Source organism: Glycine max, chromosome 7, assembly GCF_000004515.6.
Source record: "Glycine max cultivar Williams 82 chromosome 7, Glycine_max_v4.0, whole genome shotgun sequence".
Classification (NCBI taxonomy): domain Eukaryota; kingdom Viridiplantae; phylum Streptophyta; class Magnoliopsida; order Fabales; family Fabaceae; genus Glycine; species Glycine max.
The window spans coordinates 12,109,026-12,130,162 of record NC_038243.2 but is presented as its reverse complement, the minus strand read 5'-3'; the positions used below and the strand labels follow the sequence as shown (position 1 = coordinate 12,130,162).

Here is a 21,137-nt window from a genome sequence, read left to right as displayed (position 1 = left end):
CAGAATCGCCTGTTTACTAGTTTTTTTTCAAGTTTTATTGTTTTATTTTTCTAAACTTTCCTTAGGTAGTTTCCATAGTTAGACTTTGAATTTTTGCCTGAAAATTTTTGTGACATCTTTTCATGATTTTAGGGTGTTGCTCACAAAATTTAAAGTCATTTGGATATCATTTGAGGGTAGTTGTAGTTCAAACCTACACTGTTACTTGCATAAGAAGGCAACTAGTTGTGCATGCTGAATGTAGTATATGACCAGAGGCAATCCATCTGACCTACAACCCTTTGATCCTGAGATAGATAGGACATTTCATAGATTAGTTAGGCATCATTTTATACCTTTTGAGCATCCTGATTTTGAGCATTATAATTTTGAACATTCTGAGAACATGGCACAACCTCCATCCCGTGAGAGGACTCTAAGGAAAATAGCTGCACCTGATTTCACCTACGAAAGCTTGTGCATCCAATACCCTGATAAGGATGTCCCATATGTTTTTAAAACTGGATTGATCCATTTGCTTCCAAAGTTTCATGGCCTTGTAGGTGAAGACCCGCACAAACATTTGAAAGAACTCCATATTGTCTGCTCCACCATGAAACCCCAGATGTCCAGGAGGATCACATATTTTTGAAGGCCTTTCCTCATTCTTTAGAGGGAATAGCAAAGGACTGGCTATATTACCTTGCTCCAAGGTCCATCACGAGCTGGGATGACCTCAAGAGAGTATTCTTAGAAAAAAGTTTCCCTGCTTCCAGGACCATGGCCATCAGAAAGGATATTTCAAGCATTAGGCAATTCAGTGGAGAGAGCCTATATGAATATTGGGAGAGATTTAAAGAACTATGTGCCAATTACCCTCACCACCAGATTTCTAAGCATCTTCTTCTCCAATATTTTTATGAAAGACTCAGTAACATGGAGAGAAGTATGATTGATGTTACCAGTAGTGGAGCCATTGGAGACATGACCCCTGTTGAAGCCAGAAATTTAATTGAGAAGATGGCTTCAAACTCCCAGCAATTTAGTGCCAGAAATGATGCCATTGTCATTAGAGGAGTGCATGAAGTAGCCACGAATTCATCTTCATCAGATGAGACTAAGAAGCTTGAAGGTAAACTAGATGTCTTGGTTAATCTGGTAACCCAACTGGCTATGAATAAAAAATCTGCACCTATCGCCAGACTCTGTGGTTTATGCTCCTCTGCCGACTACCACACAGACCTTTGCCCTTCTGTGCAACAATCTGAAGCAATTGAACAGCCTGGAGCTTATGATGCAAACATCTAAAATAGACCTCCTCAACCTCAGCAGCAAAATCAGCCACAACAGAACAATTATGACCTCTCCAGAAACAGGTACAATCCCGGGTGGAGGAATCATCCCAACCTTAGATGGTCGAATCCTTCACAACAACAGCAACAACAACAACAACCTTATTTTCAGAATGCTGCTGGCCTAAGCAGACCATACGTTCCTTCACCAATCCAGTAGCAACAACAACAACAATAGCAATAGCCCCAGAAACAACAAATAGTTGAGGCTCCTCCGTAACCTTCCCTTGAAGAACTTGTGAGGCAAATGACTATGCAAAACATGTAATTTCAACAAGAGAACAGAGCCTCCATTCAGAGCTTAACTAATCAAATGGGACAATTGGCTACACAGTTAAATCAACAACAGTCCCAGAATTCTGATAGATTACCTTCTCAATCTGTCCAGAATCCCAAAAATGTGAGTGTCATTACATTGAGGTCGGGAAAGCAGTGTCAAGGACCTCAACCAGCAACATCTTCCTCATCCACAAATGAACTTGCCTAACTTCACTCTACTCTAGAAAAAGATGATGACAAAAATTTAAAGAGTAAGTTACCTAACAATTTCTATGCAAGTGAATCTTCCACTGGTAATTTTGATTTACAGAAGCAGCATATCCCTCTTCTATTCCCTCCAAGAGAAATTTCCAACAAAAAAATGGAAGAGGCAGAGAAGGAGATCTTGGAAACATTTAGAAAAGTAGAGGTAAACATACCTCTGCTGGATGCAATAAAGCAAATTCCAAGATATGCTAAATTGTTGAAGGAGTTGTGCACTAATAAGCGGAAGCTTAAAGGAAGTGAAAGAATTAGCATGGGCAGAAATGTCTCTGCATTGATTGGTAAATCTGTTCCCCAAATCCCTGAAAAATGTAAAGATCCAGGTACATTCAGCATACCTTGTATTATAGGGAACATTAAGTTTGACAATGCCATGCTAGATTTAGGAGCTTCTGTTAGTGTTATGCCTCTGTCTATTTTTAATTCTCTATCTCTTGGTCCTTTGCAGTCAACTGATGTGATAATTCATTTAGCTAATAGAAGTGTTGCCTATCCTGCTGGTTTCATAGAGGATGTCTTAGTTAGAGTTGGTAAACTGATTTTCCCTGTTGATTTTTATATTTTGAATATGGAGGAGGGATTTTCTCAAGGATCAATTCCCATCATTCTAGGCAAACCTTTTATGAAAACTGCTAGAACTAAGATAGATGTATATGCAGGCACACTATCTATGGACTTTGGTGATATAACTATTCATTTTAATATTCTTGATGCTATGAAACACCCATATGAAGATCTTTCTGTATTTCGTGTTGAAATAATTAACCATATTATTGATGAATACATGACTGATCTTCATTCTAATCTGCATGCCTGTCACTCTTCATGCATTGAATCTGAATTTGTACTTGATCATATGTCTGAATTTGATGCTGAGAGTGAATCTGAAATTGATATTGATTACATGTCTGGTGATGTTTTACCTCTTGAGATTGATTTTCTAGAGTCAGATAGAACTAACCATGTTTCAGGAAGTACACATACCTTTGACTTTCTTTATGAGATACAGGCTGAGAAACCATCTCTTTCTACCATTATCCAGCCGCCCACACAAGAATTGAAGCCTCTGCCATCAAATTTAAAATATGCTTACTTGGATGATAGCAAAAGTTTTTCAGTAATTATATCTTCCTCCCTTGCTGATGAGCAAGAGGAGAAGCTGTTATCAGTTCTCAAGAAGCATAAGAAGGCTATAACCTGGACCTTGGCGGACATTCCTGGTATTAGCCCATCCACATGTATGGATCGGATAAATTTAAAGGATGGGGCTAAACCAGTAAGACAGCCACAGAGAAGACTCAACCCGGTGATTCTTGATGTAGTGAAGAAGGAGGTAACCAAGCTTCTACAAGCTGGAATCATTTATCCTATCTCCGACAGCCAATGGGTGAGTCCCGTCCAGGTAGTCCTGAAGAAAATTAGCCTCACCGTCATAAAAAATGAGAAGGAGGAGTTGATTCCTACTCGGGTGCAGAACAGTTGGAGAGTCTGCATCGACTATAGGAGGCTGAACCAGGTTACCAAAAAGGACCATTTTCCCCTGCCATTCATTGACCAGATGCTTGGATGCTTGGCAGGTAAATCTCACTACTGTTTCCTTGATGGTTTTTCTGGTTATATGCAAATCACTATTGCTCCTAAGGATCAGGAAAAGACCACATTCACTTGCCCCTTCGACACTTTTGCCTATAGGAGGATGCCTTTCAGCCTGTGCAATGCCCATGATACCTTCCAACGGTGCATGATCAGTATTTTTAGTGATTTTTTAGAAAATTGCATAGAGGTGTTTATGGATGATTTCACTGTATATGGATCCTCTTTTGATATTTGTTTGGATAGTCTAGAAAAGGTTTTGAATAGATGCACTGAAACTAACCTTGTTCTAAATTTTGAAAAATGTCATTTTATGGTTGAGCAAGGTATAGTTTTAGGCCACATTATTTCCAATAAGGGCATTGAAGTAGATCCTGCAAAAAATTTTGTTATTTCACAATTGCCTTACCTCTCTTACGTGCGAGAGGTGCGATCTTTTCTTGGTCATGTAGGATTCTACAGGCGCTTTATAAGAGATTTTAGCAAAGTAGCCCTTCCACTATCCAACTTGTTGCAAAAGGAGGTGGAGTTTGACTTTAATGATAAATGCAAAGAGGTTTTTGATTGCCTCAAAAGAGCACTGACTACTACCCCCATCATCCTAGCACCCGACTGGATAGCCCCTTTTGAGCTTATGTGTGATGCATCAAATTATGCATTGGGGGCTGTCCTTGCTCAGAAAATTGATAAATTGCCTAGGGTGATATATTATGCTTTAGATGCTGCCCAAGCGAATTATACTACTACTGAGAAAGAGCTACTAGCCATAGTTTTTGCTCTTGAAAAATTTCATTCTTATTTGCTTGGTACTCGCATTATTGTTTATACTGACCATGCAGCTCTAAAGTACTTGTTGAAGAAGGCTGATTCAAAGCCTAGATTGATCTGATGGATGCTCTGGCTCCAAAAGTTTGACTTGGAGATCCATGATAGGAGCGGAGCACAAAATTTAGTTGTTGATCATTTGAGTCGGATCGAACGTGTGTCTGATGAAGATTCACCCATTCGGGATGATTTCCTGGATGATCATTTGTATATATTGTATAGTATTTCTGATTCTCTTTCTACTCCATGGTTTGCTAACAATGTCAATTATTTAGTTGCTTCTGTTTTTCCTCCCTTAGCAACCTTCCCTTGACCATGCGTGGAAGATTTATAGCATTTGTAAGTAGTTTCAGAGAGCAGGAAGTGCACTTACATGGCGACAACAAATGCCTCAGCAACCTATGCTATTCTGTGAGGTGTTTGATGTCTGGTGCATAGATTTCATGGGCCCTTTTCCTGTCTCTTTTGGTTATGTTTACATTCTCCTTGCAATTGATTATGTTTCAAAATGGGTGGAAGCCAAACCCACTAGAACTAATAATGCTAAGGTTGTTGCAGATTTTGTCAGATCTAATTTGTTTTGCAGGTTTGGAGTACCTAAAGCAATCGTTAGTGATCAAGGAACCCATTTTTGCAACAAATTAATGCATGCCTTGCTTGAAAAGTACGGGGTTGTACACAGGGTATCCACACCATACCACCCCCAAACCAATGGACAGGCAGAAATTTCTAACAGGGAGATCAAGAGAATTTTAGAGAAGATTGTGCAGCCAAGCAGGAAAGATTGGAGTACCAGGCTTGATGATGCTCTTTGGGCACATAGGACTGCCTACAAAGCACCCATAGGAATGTCTCCTTATCGAGTTGTCTTTGGAAAGGCATGTCATCTTCTAGTGGAGATTGAGCACAAAGCATACTGGGCAGTGAAGACCTGCAACTTCTTTATGGATCAAGCTGGTGAGGAAAGAAAGTTGCAACTGAGTGAATTAGATGAGATCCGCCTAGAAGCGTATGAGAATGCCAAGTTCTACAAAGAAAAGACCAAGAAGTTCCATGATAGCATGATAATTAAGAAGGACTTCATGGTTGGGCAAAAAGTGTTATTGTATAATTCTAGGCTTGGACTCATGAGTGATAAGTTAAGGTCTAAGTGGATTGGTCCTTTTGTTGTTACTAATGTTTTTCCTTATGGTACAGTTGAGATCAAAAGCGACTCCACAAACAAGAGCTTCAAGGTCAATGGACACCGACTTAAGCCATTCCTCACAAACCCTTCTTTAGTGGACGTAGTGGTGGAAGAGACTTCCTTACTCCACCCTACTCTTCCTCCACCATGACTTAGGGAGTTTTTATTTTCCTATCTCCTTCTTTACTTTTATTACATTTGTTCGATTCTATTTGATGGTTTACTTGCTTTTAATCTTTTAATTGTGCTACGTTGAGGACAATGTGTTGTTTAAGTATGGGGGAAGTGTTCTTTGGTTTTGCTAGTTTTGTTGGTTTTGTTAATTTTGTTAGTTGTGTTAATTTGTTAATTTTTTTAGTTTTGTTGGGTTCCTAGTTTAATATTTTAGGTCAATTCTGTTTGCATGTACAACTTTGCATGTTTTTCTTTGAATTATACGATATGTTCAAGAAATGGGTAATTGTTTTGAAAATAAAAGTCTCTTGACATTTTGTGATTTGAAGTCCTTGTTTTTCCTCTACATGTCATGATAGTTTTGAAAGCTCAATTTGGAAGTGATAAGTTTACCTTTGTGAGAATTTGAGCCATCCATCATCATAATCATTTGGTGTGTTTTGCCCCATTGATTGCTTGCACAATAGCCTTGGCTTGATTCTTGTTGATGCTTCCTAATTCACATGCATATTTGGAAATGATTGAGGCAATTTTGTTCTTATAAGCTTCTAGCCAAATGGACTTAGCTTGAATTAATTCCTTTGATAGCCCCTTTGATCCTATGTTTCCCTTTCTTTGTTTTGAAGCTCATTACAACCCTAAAATAAAAAACCATGATCTCCCCTTAACTTTAAGGAATTTTGGAGCTTTGGAATTTTTTGGGGAATAAGTGTGTTTGTGGGGGGGGGGGGGGGGGGGAGGTTTGTTGGATAACATGTTTTGTTGGCTATGCTTCATGATGTATTTTTGGGCCATACTGATGTACATTGTATATGGGTTAAATGTTGGACATGCTGCTGAATGATATGCTAGTTCTCAAATGCTACTGTGCAAAAAAAAAAAAAAACAAAAAATCGAGTTGAATCAATCAGAAAAAGAAAAAGAAAAGCAATAAAGTTGAGTGAATAAGTTCTTAAATAAATAAAAAAAGAATGATGAGACTCTTGGTTCTACTCTTTATGTTTAAATTTTATCTTTAGGTTTTCTTATTTTTTTCTTAATATGCACTTATTCCCCATTGCTCCTTTATTCCTTTGGGATTTAGCTACTTATTCCATATTTTTCCCTACCTTTTCCTTGGCCCCGTTACAACCTTAAAATACATTTTGATCCTCATGTGCTTGTGTTTATGGGTTGATTGTCAATTTTAGAATCTTGCCAAGTTTATGTGGTGTTGGTCTTCATGGGTGCTTTGAGGATAAATAGTAGCCTAGACACTTGAGAGATAGAGTGCATATCTTTTGAGGCTTTATCACTTTTCATTCTTGAGCTGATTAACTATTTTGCCATGATTGGGTTGCTTGGATGATTTTCACGAATGCCTTAACTCTTTGGATCTCTTCATGTTAGATGTTACCCATTCCTTTCATTCCTTCATGTTCATTGAGAAATATGTGAATGTTTTTGTTTGTCTCTCTTTGATATCCTTGGATTTTGTTCTTTGTTTCATTTTGCCCAGGAGTGCAAAAGGCTAAGTATGGGGGATTTTGATGTGCCATTATTTTCTCCTATTTCTTAAACCTTTTTTGCACCATTTTAATTACTGATTAGTCTTAATTGTCAAATTAATTAGGCAGTTTTATTATTTGGGCTCATTCAGCTAATTTGATGTTTTTAATCTAATTTCAGGAATTAATGAAGCATTGGGTTTGAATCCAAAATTGGGCTTGGACTTGAAGAGAGTAGATTATTTTATTCTACCAAATTTTATCTTATCTAGATATTATTTAGATTTGATCTCATATAGATATTATTTCATCTAGATCTTATCTTATCTTATCTTATCTAGATTTTATTTTATTTATGGGCTTGGATTTAAAACAGATTTGTAAGCTTTGGGGCTGAAAACTATATAACAACATCAAGGTTCTAGTTTAGCCTCCTCTCTTCTCTTTCTCCTCTCCTCTCTCTCTTTTTCGTTTTAGTTTTAGAGTGCTACTCTCAATTCGTTTTAGTTTCTTTTTCGTTTTGGAGAATAATTCTAGTTTTCTTCGTTTCTACTACAATTTCATTTTCTATTGATTAATGGAAGGCTAAGTCTCCAGCGTTGTTTTCTCTTGAGGATCAAGCACAACTCTCTTTGAGGTTCTATTATTACTATTAAATTCTGATCAGTTTTTCCTTTTCACCAATTACTATGTATTTGTTGCTATTAATTCATGCATACTTAGTGCTTGATTAATTGTCTCTACGCTTAATTTACGTTCATGCTTAATGATCGTTCATGATTAATTGGTGTATGTGTTGCTTAATCACATAATGAATGCCTTATGTTAAATTTCACTTAGTAATTTAATTTAGGGTTGGATTAAGTGGTTGAACTGATAAAGGATAAACTCTCGTAACATAGGATAAGAGACTTGCTTGTGAATCAAGGGGAAGCAACGTGTTTTAATTCTGATATTTTCTAATTCACATCTATTCATTGTTTAATTTACAAAAGCAAACAACCCCCCCCCCCCCCCAATTCGTTACTATTTTCCTACTATTTGTTATGAACGTTTGGTTGACCATTGCTCGTTGGGAGACGACCTAGGATCACTTCCTAGATACTGCATTTTTAATGTTTATTTGATTCGGGTACGGCCTCGATCACTCCGACATGCTTCCATCTTCTTAAAATTTATGTGCTTGCAAACACCATACATCCAATCTCCTCCAAACCAGCTCATTTTCTTGATCAATATCCAAACTTGAAGTTGTAAATTTATAAGAGTTTTTTGTTCCATCAATTCTAAGTGCAACCAAATAAATGCTATATATGCATGTAGCCTAGTCACACAACAATGAGAAATATTATTAATCCTTGTTTTATGCATTGAGTTATGACCCTATTAAAGGCATGCAAATTTTTATCCATTGATAGGTTATTTGCATAGGGAACTACTATCTTAGGTGATAGAATACTCTGTCGTGATAGCATAACAATGTTGACAATTTTTTCTACTTTATTACCATGAGGTTCCAACGTAGTGCATTAATAAAGAAAGATTACACATAACATCCATGTATATATAATATATTATTTAAGATGCAAATGACAAACATAGAAACAACAAATTTACCTTTTAAGAATAATGAAATAGTAGAAGTATCACACTAGTAATGATTTGTTGTTGATATAGTAGTGGTACTTAGTTTTGGAATAGCTAGCTTGCGAGTCAAGATGGTGAGTCTGTTGGCTTCAATTGCTTTTGTGCTAATCGAAGTTCGTGATGATGGAAGTAGGGTGTTTGTAAGTGGGGTAGGGGGTTGTGGATCTTGAGTTTTAGTACTATAGTTATGGCATATTTATATTTGGTAACGTAAGAGTGGGTTGGGGGGTTGCGGATCTTGGTATTGTTTTGGTAAAACTGAATTCTGACAAAGGGTTGTTAATTCAATATAATCATTAGTCGATTAGTCTACAAAATAATTTCTAATATGTTTGATTTCTTGTTTCCATTTGCTACATATAAGAGATCATATTTTTTATACATAATTTCAATAATGACAATATGAAAGTGCTCAAGATGCCTACCAATATATTATGTAGGATTATGGAAGTTTTATTTTTAAGTCACTTGCATAATTTATATAGGTATTGTATTTGTATTTCTCACTCGTTATCTCTTCATTTTGGCAAGATGGTGAGGAACTTTATACTACTGCTTCTCAAGCTACTAGAATGTAGAAACATAGACCTCTACTTTGCTAATGAGGATGAAGCAGCTGGACTTTTAAGGTGATTGTCATTTGGATCAATCCCAACTTTATATCAAGATGCATTTGTTGAAAATACAAATTTATCTTCAGTTTCCTAGTTATTGACTATCTTATTTTTGTTTCATACATATTTGGTCTTGTAAAAAAGTGATATCAATTTACTTTACCATGGATTTTAGGGGTGAACACAAAGATGATCCTATAGCTGTTGTAGAATTTCTTTCTAAATACTGCCAATAGGCTGTTGTAACATTGGGCACTAATGGGTGCATTGCTAAACATGGAACAAAGGTGTGTTAATTTATCTTTTTTTCTTGAAATTCTCTATGATATGTTTTGCCAGGCTCCTTCCTCAATTCCCTTTGTTTTTTTTTTCTTTTTTGGGCACCTGTATAGTTGGCTCTATTGTGAACCTTTTGTAATTGACCGCAAGACACCATAATTAGCTAGACAATGCCTAGTTATTTGACCTTTTATGAATTTTTTGTGAAGTAGTTGCCTTCCTATACGAAAAGCAACCATTTCAGATTGGTGAACCTTTGTTGTTGGTCCTATTGTCTTAAATGGTTTTTGCCCATATTTGGTATTGTAAGAGTGTCATTTGCTATATTTATTCATCTGTGATGATTATATTATGTGGACTAATCTCATATATTGAATTGTAAGAGTGTTGTGTCCTTGATAGATTTGCATTATTTAATAGTTTTGGGTGTCATTCATTGCTTGCCATACATTCACTATTAATTACTGAGAAGTTTTTATAGAGTAAGACACATGTAATAGAAGTAGAAGCATTATTGGTTCTTATGTGCTTCAATTGGAATCAACTCATCCTGCCTTAGAGAGCGTGGATGCAGATTTAATTGTTTATTTATTTTGTTTTTTTAAATAATTTTTTTATTGGTGTTGTCTAGAGAACAAGATGGTGTTCATGCAATTGATGTACCATAAATTATAGGTTGACCAAAAAATTCACTAGAGTGCTATGATGGGTTGATCGAAAATGTTGTCAAGAGTTCTAGGTTGGGTGGCTTGCATTAAAGACAGGAGACCAATGAGAGTAATGTGTTATTTAGCTTTTAAAAGGTGTGAGTGGGACAATAGGATTTGTGTTCTGATGAAATAAAATGGGGCAAAACCCAAAATTGCACTGTATTTTTTTTTTTTAAAATGTCTTTCTTCATCGGTTGTGGTTTTATCCGATGTAGAAATTACCAATACAATATCGGTTTTTTGACACAACTGATGTGATAATTGGTAGATTTACAATTTTTGACACACTTCCTACATCGGTTTTAGAAACAACTGATGTAGAAATGTGGTTTTCACATCGGTTTTAAAATCGATGTTGAAAATACTTGACTTTTAACATCATTAGATACAACATCGGTTTTAAAACTAATGTTAAATGTCTTTTTTGTAATAATGTAATTACCTTCCAATCATTGAAAGCTAAGCTTCTTTTCATTTTCTTTTGCATTGGGACTACAAGAAAATGTCTACAATCTATTCTTCTCCATCTCATTTTTGTTTCTTTACTTACAATATGTTAAACGACATTTAAACAAAATAATGAATATTGTAGGGGGAAAATTATGAAGTGCAATAGTGTACAGTAACATCTTATAGTAATATCAATTACTATTTTTCTATGCTTTATATTTCATTAATTTGTTTATTAGTAATTTATATTTTAATAAATTACATTTTATACATAGAAAAGGAATAGATGTTAATGCATAGCATTGATATTATTCTGATCATACTTTATCACCAGGGAGGTAACTTTTCTCAAAACTAGGGTCAAGGTTGGAGGTCCCATCCTAGGAACAACTTCAACAATGACCAAGGGAGTTCGTCCAATCGACCCCTTCATCAAGGTCCTAACCTGTATGAGAGAACCACCAAGCTAGAAGACACTCTGACTCAGTTCATGCAAGTCTCGATTTTCAATCATAAAAGCACTGAATCAGCCATTAAAAATTTGGAGGTTTAGGTGGGTGTTGATGGATTGGCAAGTGCACCAATTCGTCCCAAGTAGTTAAAACGGAATTTTGAGTGTCGAATCCACATGGATTTTGTTTGTACTTAGGTAGATGAATATTTTATTAGTAAAAAAAGTTAAATAAAATTTATTTGAAAAGGTTATGAGAAAAAAAATAGTAATTTAAATTGGCCGAAAATTAAATCAAACAAGAATTTAAATTAAAAGACAAAAAAGATGAGAAAATCCAATATTATTGTAGAAGAAAATTCAGAAGATGAGAATGTTGGGAACTTAGCCTACCAGAGCTACTCTTTGATGTAATGTTAATGATTTTTCTCTATTTATAAAATTCCAATTTACAAAGCTAAAATAGTAAATTGCATTAAGAATAGAGATGTATAACAAGCTAAACAAATATCAACTTATCCTTATTGATGACTTTATTTAAATACTATTTCCCAATTCTATTAGAAAATAGTGTTTCCCAACGCTACCCCTAAAACTTATCATGCAAATGGGTGATCAAGCCACAAGCAATAATATTAAGCACAGGAAAAGATAATGCAAATGTAATATTCATAAATAGATAGGAAGAAAAATTACATCAAGAGTAGTTGGTTGTCAAGTTCCCAACAAAGAGGGTTTAGCCTCTCATTGTCATGGAGGCTTTACAATTGCAAAAAAGAAATATTTAGTAAAGGGGAAAAAGATAAGAAAGAGAATGGAGGGAAGGAATGGCTCCCTTCGCTTGCTTCTCCTTCTTCTGACTTTTGCCTTCTATAAGAAATTGTATTCTATTGGAATTTATGTGTGTCTTCTCCTTCTTCTCTCTTCTACTCAGGCTTCTGAATTAGTTTGATTTTCTTAAATAGTCATTCTTTCCATAATTATTATGCTTTCCTTAATTAGAGCTGCTTTCCACAATTAGTCTTCTTTCCTTAATTAGCCCTTATTTCCTCAATTAGTCTTTTCCTTAATTAACACTTATTTCCTCAATTAGCTTGTTTTTCTTAATTAGCTTTCATTTCCTTAATTATTCATGCTTTTATGGGCTTTATTTTACTCACTAAGCTTCATAAATTCATCACTTTTAATATTCTCTACGCAAAAACTTAAATGATGTCAATTTAACAATTATTTGCTCAAAAAGGAAAAATTAAAAGAGAAAAATTACAAATTTCTATATAATTTAACCCCCAAAATATAATCATTATTAGCAGTTATCAGTGGGCCAACTTGCTAAGCAATTGGCTAAGAAATCTACTGGGAACTTTGTGGCCAACACAAAAAAAAAACCCAAAGGAGGAATACAAGGTGGTCCTTACTAGGAGTAAAAGGAAAAAGAGTTTGGAGAAAAAAGAGAGAGTTGAGGGAGTAGTGAAAGATGTAAGTGTTGAGGAAGTAAAGGATGAGATAAAAAATAAAGAGGTTGAAAATAAAAATAAAAAATAAAAAAAGAACTGAGAGAAGAAAACACTGAAAAATGAAGAAGTGGAAAAAGAAGAAAATAGTCATAAGGAGGGTATTGGTGAGATCTTTGTCTCTAAGACCAAGAGCCAGCTGGCTAGAGAGGCGAGGAAGGAAGCACCATATATGCCTGTAAAGGATGTCTCATACCTGAAATTCTGATACCAGGGGACAGATGTCGTACAGGATGTCACGACATCACGCTTCTGAACATGCAGATTATATGTGTCCGTATGAACAGATTTAAACAAGTAAATAACACAAGAGAATTGTTAACCCAGTTCGGTGCAACCTCACCTACATCTGGGGGCTACCAAGCCAGGGAGGAAATCCACTCTCAATAGTGTTAGTTCAAGGTCTAACAGCCCCTGTTTACAACCTTCTCACCTAACCACTACCCGTGCGATCTCTACCTAAGACCCAATCTTAGATATGAGAACCTCCGCTCACTCCCTTTCACTCACACTCCCGTGTTTACAATTAAATCAAAGACACACCAGAGATCAACTCTGAACAAAAGAGATCAACTCTACACACTAGAGATCAACTCTAGACACAAGAGATCAACTCTACACACATAGGTCCAACACTTGATGCTAGGGTACCATCAAGGTGGCTCACAAAAGACTCAAGTCCCAAAAACTCACAAACTAACTCTTCAATCCCGGACTTGGTACAGAACTCGTGCAGCCTCCATGATTATATAGCAATTTGCGTTTCTGGGCTGCAACTCCTTGATGCTGGAGGAGATCTATCTTCTTCTGAAAAAATCTGCAGTTAAAGAACTAAAAGATAACTTTTGATCTTTTAGTTTGAATCTTTAATCTTTAATCTTTAATCCCTGAACGAACTCTTCTACTTTGAAATTCGAACTTTAATGATCTTTTAATTCGTTCCTAAAGATAGATCTTCTAATCTCTTGCTAACTGCACAATAATCTGTTAAAGATATAACAGATTTATATGTCCAGTATTTTCGGGCCGGATGTCAGGACATCGTGTCCGACATCGTGGATCCTGCAGCTTCACTTCTGCACTTGACTTTTATCTTGCATTGTACAGCAATTCCAGTATTCTCGGGCAGGATGTCAGGACATTATATCCGACATCGTGGATCCTGCAACTTCAATTCTTCATTTGACATTTTATCTTGCATTGTACAGCAACTCCAGTATTCTCGGGCAGGATGTCAGGACATTGTATCCGACATCGTGAATTCTGCAGCTTCAATTCTTCATTTGACATTTCATCTTGCCTTGTGCATTGTGCAGCCCGATCTTATTCCTTGACATAACGTTGGACATCATGTGCAGCAACTCCAGCTTCCCTTCATTGTCTAAGTGCTTATGTTTTAACAAAATCTTAGCCAATCTTTTAAAGCTCAGTAGAGCTAAACACTAACAATACCCTTTGGTGCCTTCCAAGAAGGAAAAAGAGCAATATTTTGCTCGTTTTCTTGATATTTTTAAGAAGCTTGTGATAACCATTCCTTTCGGTGAAGCCCTCTAACAGATGCAGATGTACACCAAGTTTGTGAAAGACCTCCTAAGAAAGGAAATGATATTAATAATGAAAATATTGTGGTAGAACAAAATTGCAGTTATATTATTTAGAAAATTCTACCACAAATATTCTAGGATCTTGGAAGTGTGACTATTCCATGCTCCATCAGGACGGTGTCTGTAGGAAAGACTCTCATTGATTTGGGGGCAAGCATTAACTTGATGCCAATATCGATGTGCCGAAGGATTAGGAATCTGAAGATAGTTCCCACCAGGATAACTTTCCAATTAGCATATCATTCTATCACAAAGCCATATGGTGTGGTTGAAGATGTCCTGGTAAAGGTCAAGCAATTCACCTTCCTGTAGATTTTGTCATCATGGATATAGAGGAGGATTCTTATGTACCCATAATTCTAGGTTGACCATTTTTGCTCACAGCTAAATGTGTTGTTGGTATGGGGAATGACAATCTGGAGATAAGTGTAGAGAACCAAAAATTGACCTTTAACCTTTTTGAAGCAATGAAACATCCTAGTGACACCAAAAACATGCTTCAGAGTGGAAGCAATTGAGCAGAAAGCAAAACGTGCGATGCAACAATTTACCATGCATTCACAACTGGAAAAAGCCCTTATGAACGCCATTGAATGTCTCTCAAACGAAGAGGAGAAGGACCTCAGGGCTTGTTTAGAAGATCTAGATAGATTGAAGGAAATTCCTTTCAGGAAATATGCCTTTAAAGAGTTGAAATAGGACACTCTTGCAGAAAAACTTAAGGTTGAGTTGAAGGTTTTACCTTCTCACCTTAAGTACGTCTTCTTGGAAGCAAATGATGTCAAACTAGTGGTTATCAGTAATGCCTTGTCTTCAACCGAGGAAGCACAGTTGGTGGTGTTAGACATGTGGCCTCACAAATCTTAAGAAAGGGTGAATTAATTTCCCACTAACAAACTTTTAACCCCCTTCTAAAATAAGAAATAGACTCAGAATGCAGAAGAAGCAGTAATCAATTTAATAATGTTCTTTAAACATGCAAGACAAAATTGATTGTAATAAAATGAATGAGATAAGGGAAGAGAGAATGCAAACATAGTTTTTATACTGGTTCAGCAAAGTCCGTGCCTACGTCCAGTAGTCAAGCAACCCACTTGAGATTTTCCACTCCCTTTGTAAAAATCCGTTTACAAAGTCTGAACCACATAGGGACAGCCCATCCCTTGTGTTCAGGAATCCTTACAACTTAAGAGACCCTCAGTCCCTTAATCAATCTCTTTGAAAGAGAAGAAAGAAAGAAGGATTCTCTCTTGAAGAGAAGGATATTACAATTGAAGTCCATGGAGAAACTCTTAATGGATTTGCAAGTGTTTGCCCAAGAGTTTCTTTTGAGAGAGCATTTGGCAATGAAGCTCTCTTGCAATATCTCTCTTACATTTTGTGTCCCAAGTCACCTATTTATAGGCCTTTGATGATCATTCAAAAATCTCTTGAACAGATGTGACTCTCAGGAGTTATTTTTTAAAGAGTTGTGACTCTTGGGAGTTATTTTCAGAATTTCTGAATTCTTGACTTGGATCAAACTTGAGAAGCGCTTATCTTTGGCATCCTCAAAATCATGTATACATACATTCACATTCTCCCCCTTTTTGATGATGATAATCAAGTGATTTCTTTTCGACATCATCAAAACAATGCATGATCCACAGGTGGAGGTGCATAAGAGGCACAAGGTAGTGATAGGATGACACATCTCTAATCTTAAGGTGTTCATGGATGATTTCTCTATTTTGGCTCTTCCTTTGATCACTTCTTATCCAACTGGAATTAGTGTTACAACGGTGTGTGGAAACCAATTTGGTATTGAACTGGCTTATCTAAGATTTCTCGGACACACTAGCTTTTATAAGAGGTTCAAAAAAGACTTATCTAAGATTTCTAAGCCTTTAAGCAACATGTTGAACAAGGATGTTATGTTCAAGTTTGATGAGGAGTGTCTGTTGGCCTTTCATACCGTGAAAGAGAGCTAAGAGTTTAAACTAATGTGTGATGCTATTGACTATGTTGTGGAAGCAATGCTAGGATAGAGGAGGAATAAGTTGTTTCACCCAATTTACTATGTCAGTAAAGGCCTGAGTGATGCTCAGATGAATTATGCTACCACAAAAAAAGAGTTGCTAGCAATTGTTTATGCCCTGGAAAAGTTTAGATCATACTTGATTGGCACCAAGATCATCATTTTCACAAATCATGCGACAATTAAGTACTTTCTGACAAAGGCTGATTCCAAGTCCAGAATGATTAGATAGGTGTTGCTACTCCAAGAATTTGGCATTCATATCAAAGACAAGAAGAGATGTGAGAATCTGGTTGCTGATCACTTATCCAGGTTAGTGAATGAGGAAGTTACTTAGGGGAGAAAGAGATTTGTGATTAGTTTCTAGATGAATCTCTATTCTCTATGAGTGAGCGGTCTTTGTTTGTAGATAATGCTAACTTCAAGGCAGCTGGAATCAGCCCCGATGACCCTAATTGGCATCAACGAAAGAAGTTTTTTCATGATGCATATTACTATATGTGGGATGATACTCATCTGTTCAAGCTTGGAGCATATAACTTGTAGAGAATGTGTGTCACCAAGGAAGAGGCTAGGAGCATATTATGGCATTGCCACAATTCTCCCTATGGAGGACATTATAATGGAGACTGGACAGCTGCAAAGGTGTTGCAATCTGAATTCTTCTGGCATTTTATTTTTAAGGATGCCCATGAACATGTGTTGCATTGTGATCAATGCGAGAGGACTAGAGGTATTTCCAGGAGAAACGAGATGCCCCTACAGAATATCATTGAAGTAGATGGAAGACACAAGAGATCAACTCTACACACATAGGTCCAACACTTGATGCTAGGGTACCATCAAGGTGGCTCACAAAAGACTCAAGTCCCAAAAACTCACAAACTAACTCTTCAATCCCGGACTTGGTACAGAACTCGTGCAGCCTCCATGATTATATAGCAATTTGCGTTTCTGGGCTGCAACTCCTTGATGCTGGAGGAGATCTATCTTCTTCTGAAAAAATCTGCAGTTAAAGAACTAAAAGATAACTTTTGATCTTTTAGTTTGAATCTTTAATCTTTAATCTTTAATCCCTGAACGAACTCTTCTACTTTGAAATTCGAACTTTAATGATCTTTTAATTCGTTCCTAAAGATAGATCTTCTAATCTCTTGCTAACTGCACAATAATCTGTTAAAGATATAACAGATTTATATGTCCAGTATTTTCGGGCCGGATGTCAGGACATCGTGTCCGACATCGTGGATCCTGCAGCTTCACTTCTGCACTTGACTTTTATCTTGCATTGTACAGCAATTCCAGTATTCTCGGGCAGGATGTCAGGACATTATATCCGACATCGTGGATCCTGCAACTTCAATTCTTCATTTGACATTTTATCTTGCATTGTACAGCAACTCCAGTATTCTCGGGCAGGATGTCAGGACATTGTATCCGACATCGTGAATTCTGCAGCTTCAATTCTTCATTTGACATTTCATCTTGCCTTGTGCATTGTGCAGCCCGATCTTATTCCTTGACATAACGTTGGACATCATGTGCAGCAACTCCAGCTTCCCTTCATTGTCTAAGTGCTTATGTTTTAACAAAATCTTAGCCAATCTTTTAAAGCTCAGTAGAGCTAAACACTAACAATCTCCCCCTTTGGCAAATTTTGTCTAAAACATACTTAGACACTTCCTGAGCAGGTACGAGCAGTTATGCAAGTGGGATCAGCAACTTCCATTATCAGAGTAATCAAGCACAGCGGAAATTCTTCAAGTTGCAAATCTACAAGTCTTCTCCAGGATGTCAAGACATCTCTCGTGACATCAGCTTTCTGCTTCTGCTCCCCCTGTCTCCATGCTTACTGCAACATCTTCTATCAGCTACTAGTCTTTTCCAGGATGTCGAGACATCAGCTTTCTGCTTCTGCTCCCCCTGTCTCCATGCTTACTGCAACATCTTCTATCAGCTACTAGTCTTTTCCAGGATGTCGAGACATCTCATGTGACATCCGCTCTCTGCTCCCCCTGTCTTCATGCTCTTACTGCAGCATCTTCTACCAGCTTCTAGTAGCTTACATCAGTCATCATCAGCAGCAGTCTCCCCCTCAAAATCATATTCATACAACTCCCCCTCAAGATCATGAATCATGCATACACCGTATCCTCATGAATCATGCATACATCGTATCCTACTATCCTACTGCCATACATCATACATTCAACATAATCATGCATAATAGCAAGCATAATACTATTACTCCCCCTTTTTAGACATAAATTTGGCAAAAGTAGGATGCATGAAATTAATGTGCAAATATTACAAACCCATAGTAAACAATTGTTCAAAGGGACAAGCCCCTTTAACTAATAACAGCAAAAGCAAAAAACGTAAAGGTCTGATGATCATGGGGTGGCTTCAGAATCATCATCTGATTCTGTCTCTTCTGCTGCGTCTTCCTCTTCCTTAGCAGCTTCTTCTTCTTCCTCAGCTGCCTCTTCCTCTTCTTCGGCTGCTTCTTCATCATCAATGCCACTTTCTGAGAGCCTTGTGATCATCCGTTCTAGCTCCATCTTCTTCTCTGTGGTGGCTTTGATGGTTGCTTCCAGCACCTTGCATGTGTCCTTGAGTTCAGCAATCAGAGCATCCTTGGACACAGCACCTGAAGCAGCAGCTTTCCCTGATGTCGAGACAATGTCTGGGACATGTGTCCCCTCAAACAATTTGTAATGCAGGGATAGAGGAGATTCTCTCTTCATTACAGAGTCAATGTTGTTTAAAATATTTGGATGTTGACTCAACATAATGCCACACAATACAGTAGGGAAGGCAATGGGTAATTTGACAGCAAATGATTCTGAATGCTTAACAGTTTGATCAAAAATATAGTTTCCAAAATTAAATTTGGACTTCGTTCCAACAGCATACAGAAATTTACCCAAACCTGTGGCAATAGTGGAAGTATGATTGGTGGGTACCCAGTTTGCAGCACCAATCCTGTGTAGAATTGCATACTTCACACTTAGCTTCCCTGCTGAAAGCTTCCCTTTCTTTGGCCAATGCTGGATTCGTTTGGCAGTGATTTCCTTGGCAATTTGATGCTCAGAAACATCAATATCTATCACTCTATCAGTAGGTCTGCCCAGATATTTGTTGATCACAGTAGGGGAGAATCTAACACACTTTCCTCTGACAAACACTCTTTGATAATCATCACTTTTTCTGTTTGATATGTCAGAGGGAATGTTGACAATGAATTCCCTGACTAGGCCTTCATAACAGTCTCCCAACTTGGTGACTGTCTTCAGTAGTCCAGCAGCCTTGATGAGGTCCATGGTCTCCTTGCAATCCAAGGCATCTCTTCCCAATTCTCTTTCAACCGCAAGTCTGCGTTGATACACATATTTCCACTTTTCAACATTGCCAATTGAGTGGAAAGAGATGTTGTCCAGTGGTGCATCAGGAACATTTCCAGGCACCTTTCTTCCAGATTTCTTGGCCCTCTTAGATGTCGAGACATCTAGTTCGACATCCTCATCAGAATCGGATGAGGAAATTTCTTTCCTTTTCTTGGAGGGGATAACAACCTTGCTTCTTCTGGATGTGGCAGGAGTGATTGGAGTACTCTTCTTCTGTGCCATAGTCTTGATTCGTCCAGACCTCTTAAGGGGGGTTTTTCCCTTTCTGTTTTGAAGTCTTTCCGCAATGCCAGGTGCCAACCTGTTGGCAATGGGTTCTTCATCAGATTCGACTTCTTCCAGGTCAATGAGATCACCTGGAGCAGGTTCTGGTGCCCTTGGTGCAGGGGTCTCCTCTGAGGCTTGATCCTCTTCTTCTGTTGATTCCTCTTCACTGGGTGAAGGGAAGGCTTCAGCATTTGGAGCGGAGGATGTTGGAACATCTTTCTCAGCATCAGGCACAGAAACACTTGGGGTGGACGATGTTGGAACATCTTTCTCAGCATCAGGCACAGAAGCATCTTTCAGAATGCTACTCACAATACTGCGGATTTTCTTGTCCATCTCCTTGTCTACTTCCCTAGAACTTGTTGCAAGGCTAGGGTTTTCAGCAATCTTCACTCCCTGTTGTCTTCTGGGAACCAGTTTCTCAGGGACTGAAGCTTGACCAGGAATTACTTGTATGGGTTGGATGTTGAATTCTGGTTGTTCCTGGTGCGGAGGTGATGGTACAGCGGGTGAACCAGAAGCTGCAGTTTCTTTTGGTGAGGTAGCCATGGAAAAGCAGAGCGTTTGGAATGATTTCGTAAATCTCAGAAGGCTATTGGGAAATGCTGGTACAAACACGAATGCCAAGCAGATATAAATTTGAATGAAGAGTGTAGAGGGGAGTGTGAGGCAACGGTCGAATTTGCTTTGTGGTGAACGTGCTATTAATGTTAAGTGATTCGTTTGGGCACGTTCAGATTGCAGTAGCTGCTATAATTCCTCTAGCAGACAAATGCCCAGCTTGCCCCTCAGTTTTTCAAACTGATTTGCATCCAAAGCCTTTGTGAAAATATCTGCTATTTGTTCCTCAGTGTCAACATGCTTCAGTGTGATCACTTTATCATCAACAAGATCTCTGATATAGTGATATCTAATGTCAATGTGCTTGGTTCTGCTGTGTTGAACAGGATTTTTAGAAATATTAATAGCACTCATGTTGTCACAGTACAATGTCATGACATCTTGTTCGACATTGTACTCCTTCAGCATCTGCTTCAT

General features: G+C 37.5%; 1 non-coding gene across 1 annotated transcript; it reads right to left on the bottom strand.

Moving 5' to 3' along the window:
* Positions 1-762: 762 nt before the first annotated feature.
* Positions 763-869, bottom strand: LOC113002246 (small nucleolar RNA R71). The gene has a single exon (XR_003267790.1). It is a non-coding gene; the product is annotated as a small nucleolar RNA R71 (small nucleolar RNA).
* Between the last annotated feature and the right edge of the window lie 20,268 nt (positions 870-21,137).